Source organism: Protopterus annectens, chromosome 11.part0 (genome assembly GCF_019279795.1).
Source record: "Protopterus annectens isolate FY-2018-M chromosome 11.part0, PAN1.0, whole genome shotgun sequence".
NCBI lineage: Eukaryota > Metazoa > Chordata > Ceratodontiformes > Protopteridae > Protopterus > Protopterus annectens.
This window is the reverse complement of record NC_056745.1, coordinates 1,007,864,811-1,007,882,270: the sequence shown is the minus strand read 5'-3', so window position 1 is coordinate 1,007,882,270 and position 17,460 is coordinate 1,007,864,811.

Here is a 17,460-nt window from a genome sequence, read left to right as displayed (position 1 = left end):
GTAACAGGTCTTGTGTTGTGATCACCTGTATAGGCATTTAGAGGAATGATATGTTAGTGAGTGGTATTAATTAGTGTATGTTATCAAATGTGATGCAGGATGGGGAACTTATGGGAATAAACGTGGGACTATCTGTAAAGTCATGGACAGGTAGATATTAAGGTAGAATGTGTGTGTGTGTGTGTGTGTGTGTGTGTGTGTGTGTGTGTGTGTGTGTGTGTGTGTGTGTGTGTGAGTGTGTATGTATGTGTGTATATGTGTGTATTGTTATGCAATGCTGTACAGGTTTTAAAGTGCGTTTTTTGTTTTCCCCCACTGGTCGCGAGGTGAGCCAGGGTCCCTCCTGCATGCAAGCTGATGTTGGTGTCCATACAGACACTGAAGAAAATGATAGTACTGTTAAGGCACAGGTGGGGTTGTCAGGGGCCGAAACAGCGCCATTGTTTGGCATCCTCCTCGTAGCCATCCCAACCCCGCACACAGTTTCAATGCCTATACATACCCCATCACCATTGGCCGTAGTGAAGGGACAGTTGGTGGTTGGTGGAAGTGCACAGGAGAGTGTGGTATCCATGCCTACTGTGTCTAGTCACAGCAGGCATAGCCAAATATCCAGCAGGGCACCACATAGGCAGATGTCCTAGGGTGCTCATGGTAGGGCCACTGGTCATCATACCCCTGACAGAAGCACCACAGCCGGTACCACCAGGTGCATGTTTCAGGCTGTCATGGGGGTGCAGGTACATATGGAACTGTACACCAGACAGGACCTGAGGCTGCAGTGGGCTGCTCTCACATCTGCAAGCGACAACTTCCATGAAGTTTCTGGTGCCCTCCGTGCTCATAACGGGGTCATGGATAGAAGGTTTGGTGAGATGATGGGCCTCATCAACTATAGTGGGAGTGTGGCAATGGCCGCATGGAAGTAGGCCAGCAACACCAACAGCTGGTGGTCAACGTGGACATTCTAGGGCAGCAAGGTGCTCCTGTAGTGGCAGTATCAGCCCAAGCACTGCAGGGGGTCACTGTCCACACCACACCATAGCAGGCCACGAGCACGTGGTCCTGGCCAGTCCCAGGAGAGACCTGGTTGCAGCACACATCTGTCATCATCAGGGGAGAGTAGCACATTGAGGCCTGTATCTGGACGTGCCCATGGAACCCCTGGCAGGCACAGTCCATGTTTCCATGGCCAGAGGTGGTTAACTGCACACCCTGCCAGGTATGGTCTGCAGCTGTCCATAAACACCTGTATAGGGCAGCCACATGGCAGAACTGTGTGTATGCATACCCACGCACTATACGAACACACCTAGGGCAACCCCATACCTACACACACCACATCACCACGCCCAGTTCAACTCATTACACCCCTCACCCACATACATGGTGTCAAATGTATGGCCCACCCTCAGCCTCTGCAAACCCCTGTGCATATGATGATACCTGTGCCACATCCCTGTCATCCATGAAATCGATGCAGGGACAGGCTAATATGGTTCTGATGCACATGGTGACTGTACTAAAGTGTACCAGTGTACTGCAGTGTAACATGTTTTCAGGAGTAATGTTTAATGCATGCATGTCAGGTAGTGTAGCCATGCAGCAATGATTCATTATAGCTGTTAGTAACACTGGTTGATTGTGGTCTTCATAATGTTATCTGTTTGTGTTGTAGGTGTACATGTATCAGCAGGAGGATGGTCTGCAGTCATATTCCACAAGGGGTATGGCACTGTGGTGACACCATGGCTGTGACATATCTGGGGTACAGTTGAACACATGTCACAGGTTTGTATAACAGTTATTGCCTGTGCCACATGGACAGGTGACCCATTGGGACATGTATAATCTGCAACCTGATGTAGACCCATCCACATGCATGCACACTCTTACTTGGCAACACTGGGACTAGACCCCTACTAGGTATGTAGTGCTACTGAACTGTGTGGCTTTCATTGCACACACCACACAGCGTTTAGGGTGAGGTTTGTTCCAAGTTACATGTTACATGCAGAACTTCCAAGACATGTACAGTATGATAATGGGGGATGTAATGGTTGTATATGGACAATACATAGTGTGACGTACTATCATATACACATTAACAGACACATAACAGGCAGACACACATCCGAGAGACCTGGGCCTATCGGTGCTAACTAACTTGTCCATGTGTCCAGTGTGCTACAGATATACTGCACACAGCACATGCATAACTGGGCTGGATTGTAGTATCAGTGACCTGCATGGTTGATGGTGACAGTGGTCACCATAAAGTGGTACATGGGACATATAATGGGTGTACCATGGTGTAATGACAGTGTACACAGCACCCACACACCCCAGTGGATATTGTACTCCCTGGAACCCATGATGACACTCTGACATACCCACCATCACACATTGCCCATGACTGTGATACAACCCATTGTATATCACAACAGTGGTACTACAGGGATATGCATCTAATGCACATGCCACAGGCATAGTAGGGTATTGCATTGTCATGCCTCACCTATGGGCATCAACAACACTATCTGTACTACTGTGTGGCATTGTGTATTGTAATAGGAGTATGTGGCCTCAGAATGCTGTACCCTACAGCTTTACAGACATGCACACATACACACATACACACACTTGCCAGAACTCAATGGGTATCTCATGCCTATCGACCCATTTGTATAACACTGTTGTGCTTGTACTGCAAGGCTCATGTAGCCGGTAGGGAGGGGAGCATTACAGGGTACATGTAATGTCCAATACAGCAGCAGCCACAATTGACTATGGCAATGGGTGTTGTGGTGGTTCTGAAGGCCCTCATGGAATTCAAACTACAGGTGTACTAACACATAGACATTGCTATCCTCAGTAACACACACATACACATGTGTTAGTACTGGGGTGCATCGCTGAAGGTGGTCATAGCTATATACCTGGCTATTGTCCATGGAAAGATGGGTTGTGTAGGGGATGTGTGTACAGTGGTATCATGCCACCTGCCATGTGCCAGCAGGCAAGCTATTGACAGACAGCACTGTGGTGACCCTCAGGGTGAGAGTGACATACATCAGCCAATCCTCTGGGTGACTTCTGCACATGGTTACTGAGGTGATCCAGTTAACATGTATACAACATGTAATACAACACATGGTTAGTGTCTGTGATGGACACCTGTACCCAAGCATGTTCTGTTGACTGTGGTAGTGTAGTGGAGGTACCCGTGGCATGTGGTGCGTACAGGGTGTTGTCTCCTATATGTGTCAGTTATTGCACAGCTGGGCAGACACGTCAGTGTCAATCAAGCATAGGTTGCCTGTATGTATCCAAGCTGGATTCCTGCCATCTGCACATCTGTACAGGGACTGACAGTCATCAGCTTGGCAAGTAGCTATGCAGTAGGATGAATGTGTCGACAGATAGACATTTGACAACAATATGTATGCCATTACTACATGTTGGAAGCCCTCACATGTGCTGTACAGACAGTAGTCTACAGTTACATTCCACATGTCAGATCATTATCCAGTAGGGGATATATACTGTGATACAGCTCACACACCAGGAACATGACAGGGAGGCCTCAGAGTCCAGCTATGCCTGCAGGTGTGCTTGTTGGTAGTACTACATTTAGCACTCTACTCTTGCCTGGGAAAGCACTGTCAACAGTAGTACCGCCATGATACACTACATGCCAGTGTGACAGCACGTACCCTGGGTTACTACCCCTGTATGTAACACATTCACATGGATAACAGTGCTGTACAGGTCTCATGTACTTGTGTGCCCCAGACATGACAGTCACACCCCTTGCTACTGTAATGACAGCACATAGATGCATGTATTGTACATAGCATTACATACACTTATTACAGATGTCATTACCCTGCTATGTTATCAGACTGGGTGGTAAGAACTAGTTACCATGGCTAAGCCATGCTTAGCAGGTGTCATCATTGCTACAATATAACAGCTAAGCAGATTTGTGCACTGGTAAGCAAAGCCTACACGGTGTAAGTGCCCATACGTTTAGCCATACCTTACCACCGCTTAGCTTCACACAAACCCATGGAAAGCCACTTAAAGCTGCTCAAAACTGCCTTAACCACTCTGTATCTGAGAGCCATTGTTCTGCCCAGCAACAGAATAAACAGACCTTGCAGGTCTTGAACCCATGGCCCTGTACACTATAGTCACAACAATTAACCAGTACGCCATGGCCACTGTGAAGACAGTTGTTGATTTCCCAATATATCTGTCAATACACATTTTGATTACTATTGAACAATTGCTTTTACTTCCACAATTGTGTAGTACTTGTTATTGATATTACTATTGCATCACATATGTTGTTATATCATAATGTATACATATCAGATACATATGGTGGGATACATCTGGGAAGGTATACACAACCATGATGTTTACACATGACAGGAATATGAATATATATATATGTATACATATGGTGATATATGTCTATATGTACATAAATACGTCTGCCTACACATCTGTATAGTGCATCATATATTTGGCCATGTGTAGATCTCTTTGTATATACATATATATATATATATATATATATATATATATATATATATATATATATATCTATCTATATGTGTGTATATATATATATATATATGTGTGTGTGTGTGTGTATATATATATATATATATATATATATATATATATGTCTGCACACCTTCAGACTGAACAAGGAGAGGGTCACAGTAAGCTGCCTGTCGGGAGCTAGAATCCGCCACATAACACAAGCACTCAGGTCACTCCACAGCAAGCACAAATATGACTCAGTCATTGTACATGCAGGTGTAAACGACCTGAGACGTACCTCCCTGGACTACATGAAAAGAGACATAGAGGAGCTCTCTGATTATGTAGCCCAGGCCGGTATGACCCTGACCCTGAGCAGCATCTTACCCTCACCAAGAATGATGCCACAGTACAAAGACAAAATGATCAGTTTTAACAATTGGCTTAATTACTGGTGTCATTCTATTGGGATCCAGTGTCTGTCTGCTTGGGATGACATGCTTGACAAGCCACGCTGCTTCGCAAGGGATGGTTTGCACCTGTCACCCCTGGGCTTCCGGATATTGGCCAAGGCTTTTGCCACCCCCATAGTGCCTTTTTTAGGCAAGGCTCAAATGACAAACCTACCTCCCTAGAAAACACAAGTGGAAAAAAACTAAGGGTAATGCTGCGCAATGCCAGAAGTCTAAACCTCAAGATGCACGCCCTCGAAGCTCTTCTCAGTATGGAGAACATCGATGTCTGTGCAGTGACTGAAACCTGGTTCAAGGCTCCTGAGAGCACCCCAGCACTATCAGGTTTTACCTCATATCATGCTTTCCGTCCCCAAAACTTGGACAGAACCACAAAAGGAGGGGGAGTATCCATTTTCATCAAAGATACCCACACCTCCAGGTTAGTGGCAATGCACGAAGCATCGGAGACTATCCAGGTGCAACTAACCAAAGGCAAAACTGCCCACCCTCTCAAACTCAGGAACCCCACACAGCCTTCCTGAAGACACTGGAGAGTATGAATGTCTCTCCAAATACCATCATTTTGGGAGACTTCAACTACCCAAACATAGACTGGGAACATTACTCAAGCCCCAACACTCTAGCCCAAAGGTTCTTAGAATTCATAAACTCAAATGCAATGGAACAACTAGTCACCATTCCCACAAGAGGAGACAATATACTAGACCTGATCATCACAAACATGGGGACAAAATGCTCCACACCGGAAGTACATCCCTCTTTGGTAAGATCAGACCATAAATTAATCTCACTGGAAATCCACATCCCACCCCACCCCTGCACAAAAGACCACAGTGAAGAACTTCTCAAAGCAAATTTCACACTTCTTAAGACTGAAGTGGTATCTTTCAAGGCCCCTGGGCCAGTGGAAACCACAAACCACACTGTTGAATCCCTTGCAAATGCCTTCTATGGGCACCTTCAAGAATGCATGGATCATGCAATCCCAAATAAAACCAAGACCCATTCCCCAAAGGCAGGCGACCGGTCTGGTGGACCCCAGCCATAAACAATGTTTACAACAGAAGGAGGAAGCATCTACATGCCAGAACAAATATCCTAAAAGGAAAGGCATCTCTGATCAGTACTAGCAAAAAACTACGATCATTCATAAAATCATCCAAGGCCAACTTTGAGAGAAAAATCGCAAATGACACAAAAGACAATCACAAGGCCTTCTTTAGCTATGTTAGAAACCTGGGTGGAAACTCCCAGATATGCTCAGAGTTAGTCCAAAATGACACAAAATACACTGAACCCACTGACATTGCCAACATTCTGGCAGACAGGTTCAGTGCAAATTTCTCCTCCCTCCCAAAAGGAGAAATAACTATCCCAGCAGAGTGCAGCCTCCCTAACATCTCAGATGCCCAGGTGAGAGCCGCCCTCTCTAAAGCTAAAAACACAGCATCAATGGGACCGGATGGTGTCCCGGGCTGTGTGCTACATGAACTCCAAGAGGAACTAAACCCACACATAAGGCTGCTGTTTAATCTTAGCCTTACCACAGGATACGTACCCAAAGTGTGGCATACAGCAACAGTGGTCCCACTTCACAAAGGCGGTGCTTCTACGGACCCTGGAAATTACCACCCCATAAGCCTGACGAGCCTGGTCTGCAAAGCTATGGAGAGGATCATTATGGAACTCATAAACAAAGACATTGGGGACCTACAGACATTGGATCCTACCCAATTTGGCTTTGTCAAGGGCAGATCCTGCCTTCTGAACTTGGTCGACTTTTTTGAAACAGTCACTAAGGCCATTGATGAGGGTAAGGCAGTTCACACAGCCTACCTTGACCTTGCAAAAGCCTTTGACACAATACCCCACTCGGGCATCATAGACAAACTCACCAGCTTAAATGTAAACCCATATGTCACAAGATGGGTTGCAAACTGGCTCAAGGACAGAACCCACAGGGTCAGAGTTGCTGGAGCTATGTCAGACTCTAAGCCAGTCACAAGCGGTGTCCCACAGGGCTCAGTCCTGGGACCTCTTGTTCAGCATTTATTTTTCGAGGTACAGGCAAACATAGGAGGATTGTGGCTGACAAAGTTCAGATGACTGCAAACTGGGCACCATAATTGATACTCCAGCGGACACAAACATCCTTCAGAGAGGCCTCATAGAAATGGATAATTGGTGCCAGAGTCATGGCCTTAAGCTAAACGCCAAAAAATGTATAGTCATACCCTTTGGGAAAAACAAGGTACCGACAAATTACCACATAGGCGGTAATCCATTAAATGGAAGAGGTAATCAGGGACCTAGGGACCCAGGTTGACAGTAACCTCTCATTTGACACTCACATTGCCAAAGTGGTTAGGAAGACCTTCTATATTGCCCACCTTATCATGAAGGGTTTCACATCTAGATCAAGAGAGGTCATTGTGCCCCTGTACTCTTCTCTTATCAGGCCAATGATTGAGTACAATGCCCCATTTGGGATGTATCTCACCCGACACCTGCAGCAGTTGGAAAGACCCCAAAAGTTCCTCACCAAGAGGATAAAGGGTCTTAAACATATGTCATATACTGCCCGACTGAAAAAACTCCAGCTCTATTCAGTCGCATACCTCCTACTCAGAGGTGATCTGTGCCTGACGTACAAGGCCATGTCCAATCCTGAATTAATGGACATGCTCCACCTCAGAAAATCCAAATCCATCAGAGCCACAAGAACAAGTGACTTAAACCTCAACACAGAAATAAATAGAATGTGCTGGAGGGACAGATTCATAACCCAGAGGCTCCCTACACTCTGGAACAGAATCCCAGTCCATGTTAGGCAGAGCCTCTCACTGACTCTATTCAAGAGAAATCTCGACGAGTGGATGGGAGATCGTAGGTTTACCCCGGGGGTCATCTCTTTGTCACTACTAGACAGAGGCATAGTAAACTAAACCCTAAAAGGGCGTAGTATTCTCATCCTAAGGGGTGTTGTAAGCCACATACACTCTGGCTAGGCTTATAAATGCCCTAGGGCAGATAGCCTAGTATGAACCTATGAACCTATGTGTACAGATATACCTATGTATGTTGATATATATGTTGATATTCATAAGTATATGTGCATATGTATCTATATATGTATATGTGCAGACATATGTTGTGTATATGTATATATATATATATATATATATATATATATATATATATATATATATATATATATATATACATATATATATAGATATACACACACACACACACGTATATATATATACATATATATATATATATATATATATATATATATATATATATATATACATATATATATATATCCATATATGTATATTGATATGTATATGTGCATATATCTATATAGATATATGGATAAATATATATACATATATGTTTACCATATGTCCAGAACATGGAGTAAAGTTCTACCTCAGCACCAATAGTACAAACCTCTTCGTGCAAGGGGATGTCATGTATGTATTGCAGGTATATATGTAAACTGTTGCTACTGTAATAGGGGTTGTCTTAACAGACATGTTGTGTGTGGGAGGTCACGTGCTTTTGACGTGCGCCATTGGCTACTGACAGACATCCTAAGGACATTATAGTACAGTACCACTACTAGCACAGTAATGATCCTGTGGACTACAGCAGAGATATGACCAATATATGTGGACAGTCTGGCACTCTGTGGTCAGTCCAGAGGTGTACAGATATCCCCTTCATGCGAGACATGTTGACCACACCTCCTAAAGTGGATGTTAATAGCCATGTACATGGGTATATCACGTAAATACTGGACTACATATGCCCACACAGTTTATGCATGCACACACGCCAGTCTGCCATGATACATAATACCTGGTGGTGCAGGGGTCACATCGCCACAATATACCCAGTAGTTAGTGACATACATCTGTACAGAATCCCACTGCTTTGTCAGAAATACACAACAGTTATGGTGGCCTCATAGCAGTATGTCTTGCAAATAACTGGACATAGCACACTGGGTAATTACACTAGGCTGCTAGGCATGTCACAAAGCACTGTGCAAACTACAGGCAGACTGCCACAACACTGGACTACATTTTTTATGGCGAATACACATGTACCTGCAATTATAGTGGGCTCTACATGCATGTCACAGCACAGAGTAACAGACACCTGTGAGAAAGTGCATACCCCCAACCAATGTAAACACAGCCATAGCAACATATGGTACACAAGCTTAATATGACACTATATGGACTGTCTGATAAACACCATCCTCATATGTACCACTCACACATTAGCCCTACATACACTGGGTCATGGCACTGTGTGGTCCAATGGCTGTCTGTGGTATGGGACACGTGTGTGTCTGGCCCTACAGACATGTGAGCCAATAGGGTACCATATACTGGAGCAGCATGTAACATCAGATGAAACAAGACCAAAAGCAATGGCATCTACCACAGTCTGTTCACAGCCCAAGGTACATATGCACAATACACATACTGTTGACAATCACCCTAAGTACACAGACCCCAGTACTGTACACTCAACTGCAGAATGGCCAAGTTATGTCCTCAGAAACAACCCCTTCTATACATAACATATCTAGCAGTCTGATATCTTACTGGCTTGTTATCAGGTATGATGTCAATAAATAATGGTGTACAAAACATATACACCTCTTACTGCATGACATATGTACAAAGGTTGACAGACTTGTGGCTGGAGCTATGAACACTTCCCCAATATTGCCATGTTGCTGTGATAACCTCATACATTTACTGTCGTACCTGGATTTGTTGCGACATATGTCCTATGAGGGATATGAAGTCAGTAACTCATGGATGTCACCATGTGCTTACTGCAATCCTCACACTATGCTTCTACAGTTCTCAGATAGGTGTTCTGTGAGTAACACAAGAAACAAAAGGCTCCACACACTGCCCAGTCTGCAGATGACCCTACAGATGGGAGTTTCCTAAAAAACATAGCACTGTCATGACAGGTATTAAAACATGTAGACCAGCCATATCCACATGCACCCTGTTAAACTGACATTACTCCAAATGCAGAATAGCAACACTTACATTCTGTAGTCATGTCAGGCACATGCCCCTCCTGTGTGTTGTCTTGTTTCCACAGTGTATGTTGTTAGCGGTAAATCCTAAAACCATCTGTGATGCTGTTTGCCAAACACCAGATCTAGGTCTTGCTCACAGTGAATGAAAAGGCCCAACACTAACATGGTTTTACCACAGCTGTTCCACATGCAATCAGCTAGAGGAGGACTGCAATTCATGCAGAGGCCATCAGCTGATCATGAGCATCACTTAAAAAACACAAGCTGCTGTCTAAGCAAAGCAGGTGTACTTCTCCACATCCAACAGTGAGAAAGACAGACAGAAACAAAGTAAGTCAGGGAGGGGGTGGGGGAGTAAAACCTAAGAATGTTTGTGTCACATACCTACCAGTACAGGGTTTCAAATCCCTGACTGACTACATATTGCTATCACATGTCTATGCAGTTATTACATGTGCCACATAGCTTACGTGTTGAAGAGGTGTCCAAACGTATATGTGATGGTGAGTGACATCTGCAAAAGTGATATAGTAGCGATACGGTACGTGTAGTACATGTGCTTGTCCACATAAACAGGTGTTAGTGTCAACACAGCTACACTCTCACAGGGACTCACACACATTGACCCACTTGGCAGAGTCAGGAATACACTTCCTGACTAGTTTATTTGCCACGATACAGTAATTTGCAGGTATCACATGCACCACAGGGGTTATCCAGAGGTTATATGGGAAAAGGTTATCTGAAGGTGACTGACAGACAGCATACTTCAGTATGCCAATGGGAGTTGTAGTGAGTGTGAATGTGGTCAAAAGCATCATACAACACACACGCACACAGACACAGGGTGCCAATACTGACATGCATGGGTGCATTGCTTCACAGGTGTGTTAGTGGCTGACTGTGCCAGAAGGCTATACAAGGCTAGGTGAAGGGTATTCCTTGGCATCAGGCCACATGACAGTGGTCTACAGTGTGGCTCAGGGGTGTGGTGTCTGGATTGGCCCGCACAGGTGGGTATTATATTCACCATCCATTCACCTGGGTTACTATTGTGTGTGGCAGTGCTGTGCAATGCTTGCCATGTATGTGCTCTTTAGTCCATGACATGGACGGTGTCTGGAATGTGCACACATCCCACATGATGTACAGTGACATGTGGAACTGTACCTGGGGTGTCTGGCCCATGTTGTGTACACAGATTGTTATAATCAGATGTGCCAGTCTTGGACTCATGTGGTGGGTACTGGTAATGGACAGCAGGTTGACCATGCACCTACACTGATAGCATGATACAGGTATTCCCTGGTGTCAGTGGCATCTGTCTATATAGGGGATGTGTTTAAGGCATGGTATGTCCTTTGTTTCTCACATTTGATGGCACCACAGGTGTTGCAAGCGTCCAGTGGGGAACATAGTGAAGGCGCACTGTCTGCAAGTACGTGCCTATTGTACTGATGGACAGGGTGCCAAGCCCTCTGTAGTCCACTGCAATCACACCATGGTTACTATTTGTGGGCAATATGCGGGGTACTACTAACATAGTGGTTGTTGACTAGGCAAGTGTGTTTGTGTATGAGACATGGGTTGAGAGTGTTTGCTGGGTAATACCAGGGTTGCTAACTTTGTTCACCAGGCCTTGATGTTACATGTAGGGGTATGTATTGGCACCCCAGCCTCTCAGTTATGTGTCATCTGTTATCCTTGTAAGGTGGACATTGTGACGTATAATAGGGCCACTATATAAAAGATTTGCAAAATCCACTCCACAATGACTCCAGTTGTTACACACTCACAGCTATCTCCACACAGGATGCGAATGACAAACACACACACACACACACACACACACACACACACACACACACACACACACACTTGCTATGTCTGGGATTAGAATTCCTACCTAACTAGTTTATCACACTACATCATTACACAGTTATAGGACATGCCACGGAGATTACTGGGCTACTCCTTTCCCAAAGGTGTATTTCAATGGGAATGACATCAGCAGGCTTGCCAAAATAGGCCAATGGAGGTTGTAGTGACATTGAATTGCCTCAGAAGCATTGTACCCTACACAGACAAAGAAACACACACACAAACATCCACACTTGCCATGTCTGGGAGTAGAACCCCTACCAAACTACTATATCACACTACATTATTACGCTGTTACAGGACATGCCATGGAGATTACTGGAGTACTCTTTCCCCAAAGGTGTATTTCACTGAGAATGACATCAGCAGGCTTGCCAAAGTAGGTCAGTGGAGGTTGTAGTGACTGTGAATGGCATCAAAAGCATTGCACCCTACACAAAGAAACAGAAAACCTCCCATGTCTGTGAATAGAACCCCTACCAGACTACTATGTCACTCTACAGCATTACGCTGTTATAGGACATGCCACAGAGATTATTGGAGTACTCCTTCCCCAAAGGTGCATTTCGCTGGGAATGACATCAGCAGGCTTACCAAAGTAGGTCAGTGGAGATTGTAGTGACTGTGAATGGCCTCAAAAGCATTGCACCCTACATAGACAAACAAACATCCACACTTGCCATGTCTGGGGATAGAACCCCCTACCAAACTAGTATACCACATTACAGCATTACACAGTTATAGGACACACCACAGATATTACTGGGCTACTGTTTTTACAAAGGTGTATTTCAAAGTGAATGACATCAGCAGGCTTGCCAAAGTAGGGCATTTCAATTGTAGTGAGTGTGACTAGCCTAAAAACTATTGCTCCCTACACAGACAGACACACACAAAAACACACACAGTTGCCATGTCTGGGATTGGCACTCCTACCAATCTAGTTTATCATACTACACCATTACACCGTTATAGAACATGCCATGGAAATTACTGGGTTACTCCTTTCCCAAAGGTGTATTTCAAAGTAAATGACATCAGCAGGCTTGCCAAAGTAGGGCATTTGAATTGTAGTGAGTGTGACTAGCCTAAAAAGCATTGCTCCATACACAGACAGACACACACACAGTTGCCATGTCTGGGATTAGAACTCCTACCTAACTAGTTTATCACACTACAGAATTACTCAGTTATAGGACATGCCACAGAGATTACTGGGCTACTTTTTTCCCAAAGGTGTATTTCAAAGTATATGACATCAGCAGGCTTACCAAAGTAGGGCATTTGAATTGTAGTGAGCATGACTAGCCTAAAAAGCATTGCTCTCTCTACAGACAGAGACACACACACAGTTGTCATGTCTGGGATTAGGACTCCTACCCACCTAGTTTATCACACTACAGCATTACATAGTTATAGGACACGCCATGTGGATTATTGGAGTACTCCTTCCCCAAAGGTGTATTTCACTGGGAATGACATCAGCAGGCTTACCAAAGTAGGTAAGTGGAGGTTGTAGTGACTGTGAATGGCCTCAAAAGCATTGCACCCTACACAGACAAAGAAACACACACACAAACATCCACACTTGCCATGTCTGTGAATAGAACCCCTACCAGACTACTATGTCACTCTACAGCATTATGCTGTTATAGGACATGCCACAGAGATTAATGGAGTACTCCTTCCCCAAAGGTGTATTTCACAGGGAATGACATCAGCAGGCTTGCCAAAGTATATCAATGGAAGTTGTAGTGACTGTTAATGGCCTCAAAAGCATTGTACCCTACACAGACAAACAAACATCCACACTTGCCATGTTGGAGGATAGAACCCCTACCAAACTAGTATACCACACTACAGCATTACACAGTTATAGGACACACCATGGAGATTACTGGGCTACTCTTTTCCCAAAGGTGTATTTCAAAATGAATGACATCAGCAGGCTTGCCAAAGTAGGGCATTTCAATTGTAGTGAGTGTGACTAGCCTAAAAACTATTGCTCCCTACACAGACAACCACACACAAAAACACACACAGTTGCCATGTCTGGGATTGGAACTCCTACCAAACTAGTTTATCATACTACAACATTACACAGTTATAGAACATTCCATGGAAATTACTGGGTTACTCCTTTCCCAAAGGTGTATTTCAAAGTAAATGACATCAGCAGGCTTGCCAACGTAGGGCATTTGAATTGTAGTTAGTGTGACTAGCCTAAAAAGCATTGCTCCCTACAAAGACAGACACACACACAGTTGCCATGTCTGGGATTAGAACTCCTACCTAACTAGTTTATCACACTACAGAATTACTCAATTATAGGACATGCCACAGAGATTACTGGGCTACTTTTTTCCCAAAGGTGTATTTCAAAGTAAATGACATCAGCAGGCTTGCCAAAGTAGGAAATTTGAATTGTAGTGAGTGTGACCAGCCTAAAAAGCATTGCTCCCTCTACAGACAGAGAAACACACACAGTTGTCATGTCTGGGATTAGAACTCCTACCTAACTAGTTTATCACACTACAGCATTACACAGTTATAGGAAACACCACAAAGATTACTGGGTACTCCTTTGCCAAAGGTGTATTTCAAAATGAATGACATCAGCAGGCTTGCCAAAGTTGGGCATTTAAATTTTAGTGAGTGTGACTAGCCTAAAAAGCATTGCTCCTTACACAGACAGAGACACAGATACACAAACACACAGTTGCCATGTCTGGGATTAGAACTCCTACCTAACTAGTTTATCACACTATAGCATTATGCAGTTATAGTACATGCCATGGATATTACTGGGCTACTGCTTTCCCAAAGGTGTATTTCAAAGTGAATGACATAAGCAGGCTTGCCAAAGCAGGGTATTTGAATTGTAGTGAGTGTGAGTAGCCTAAAAAGCATTGCTCCCTATGAGGGCAGAGACACACACACACAGTTGCTATGTCTGGAATTCAAACTCTTATCTAACTAGTTTATCACACTAGAGCATTACACAGTTATAGGATGCACCATGAAGATTACTGGGCTACTGCTTTCCCAAAGGTGTATTTCAAAGTGAATTACATCAGCAAGTTTGCCAAAGTAGGGCATTTGAATTGTAGCAAGTGTGACTAGCCTAAAAAGCATTGCTCCCTACGCAGACAGAGAGACACACACACACAGTTGCCATGTCTAGGATTAGAACTTCTAACTAGTTTATCACACCACAGCATTACACAGTTATAGGACACGCCACAGAGATTATTGGGCTACTCCTTTCCCAAAGGTGTATTTCAAAGTGAATGACATCAGCAGTCTTGCCAAAGTAGGGCATTTGAATTGTAGTGAATGTGACTAGCCTAAAAAGCATTGCTCTCTACACAGATACACAGTTTCCATGTATGGGCTTAGAACTTCTACCTAACTAGTTTGTCACACAACAGCATTATGCAGTTATAGGATGCGCCACAGAGATTACTGGGCTGCTACTTTCCCAAAGGTGTATTTCAAAGTGAATGACATCAGCAGGCTTGCCATAGTTGGGGTATGGGGAGGGCAGTGTGTGTGCATGGGCCATAACCAAGTCATCTAGAGGTAGACACACCACACAACACTCAAGCATACGCAGGTTTATATTCTGCAGGTACGTGTATACAACTGCTAGATGACTACTGCCTTGTACAGTCATGTTGCACAGCTAGCACTAGCACCACAGAATCTTTAATGCTGAGGGATACCAGTGGCTAATTTCTACAGTGAGTGACATTTACACATCATGTTGTTGTAGCCATTTGGCTGTGTGTTGGGTAGGACAGGCCTCTCTTCCACACATCTATGTATGTGTACATTTGGCATATTATATTGTGTTGTCCTTAGATATATGTGTGTATTCCTATCCAATGTGTGTGCAAAGCATGACTGGTGCATGCTGAGGAGTGTATGCACTAACATCTGCAACTGTCAGATATGTTTGGTCCACTGTTGTTGGCAGACATGAGCTTCATTTGTTTGTGTGTGAACATGCCCAGTATAACCTTTCAGTATGTTGTTGTCTTACATTGCCTCCATTTCTCTAAGTGTGTGAGCATGCCCAGTATGCCCTTCTGTATTGAATGTGTGTATCCATTCCAGGTAGTTTGTACTCCAGTACAGACCTTTGTGTTCTACACCTACAGCTAGCATACTGTTTCTGCAGGATATCTGTAGATCAGTTGGCAATATGGGGTCAAACTGTGCAAGGGATAGTGTGTACTGTAGGTGATTGTGTCTGTGCTGCTTCTGCTACATGTTACTGGTGTTAGCAGAGATATCAGACATGTGTAGTGTTATACACTGTGATGCTTTATGTCATCAAGTACTGTCAGGTGGACATTTTTGCTCGCAGTGATGTCCTGGGGAACAAAGGGTGAATGCAGCTGTGTCCAGTATTGTGGTCAAATGCCTACATATTCATGGAAAGTTATGCCATTCTGGAGGGGGAGCTGCAGACACTTGCTGCTGGGTCTGTGTATCCAGTTCAGCACCTTGGTACAGTGATTGCAGAGGATCCCATACTTGCACATCCATCGACGTGACAGTATGGCCTTATCTTGCTGTGGCAATACCTCACAGCTGTACAGATTCACACAGGTTACCCAGAGGCAGGGGTCATAAGTCAGGACATTACCCCTATTGTAGTGTATGGGCAGGTTTCTAGCCACCCATTTTCATGTTTGCAGCCAGGGATAGTATGTGCCCTCGGCTGTGTGTCAGACTTTGCACATTGCATGCTGACAATGCCCCACCCCCTCTCTATTACTCTATCCTTTTCCATACATTATGCATACATTCTCTGACACTTTCCCTATAGTTATCACTTCAACACAGCTGTGTTTTGGTGTTAGTTCAAAGTTCATGCAGTGGGACATGGTGGACATGTTACTGTGGTTTGTCCACATGGCCTTGCATATGGCTTATGTGGAGTGTGTTATGTTGTTATTTGGGTGTCCATGACATAACATTCATTGGCAGTACAGGTAAGATGCAGGCCTTTGGCAGAGGCCTTTAGGCCATTTGGTGGTGATGCAGGCCAGCTGTAGATGGCCGTTACATTCTGTCAGTCCTACAGTCCCAGTCTGCCATACAGTATATTCCCCTGGGGTGACAGGGTAGGTGTGCTAAGTGTTCATGCCAATACTTTCTATCAGTATCGATCAGGTGGTGTGGATGCTGGCAGGGTGCTGCTTACAGCTAGGGACACACCTGCATGGGACACCTGCACTACATGCTGCATTCTTTCGCTATTGCCATACACAGGTGGAGGTCATATTGTACCCATTTCCAACAGCAGGGATACGACCAGAAAGGTACCTGTAGGTGGTGTTTGGGTGAGCTGGGTGCATGTGTGCTATGGACACTACTTGAATCTGACTCGCAGATATGTATAGTGCATTCCAGTTATGCTGGCTTGTGTAGGGCATCAGCCATTTCCCAATA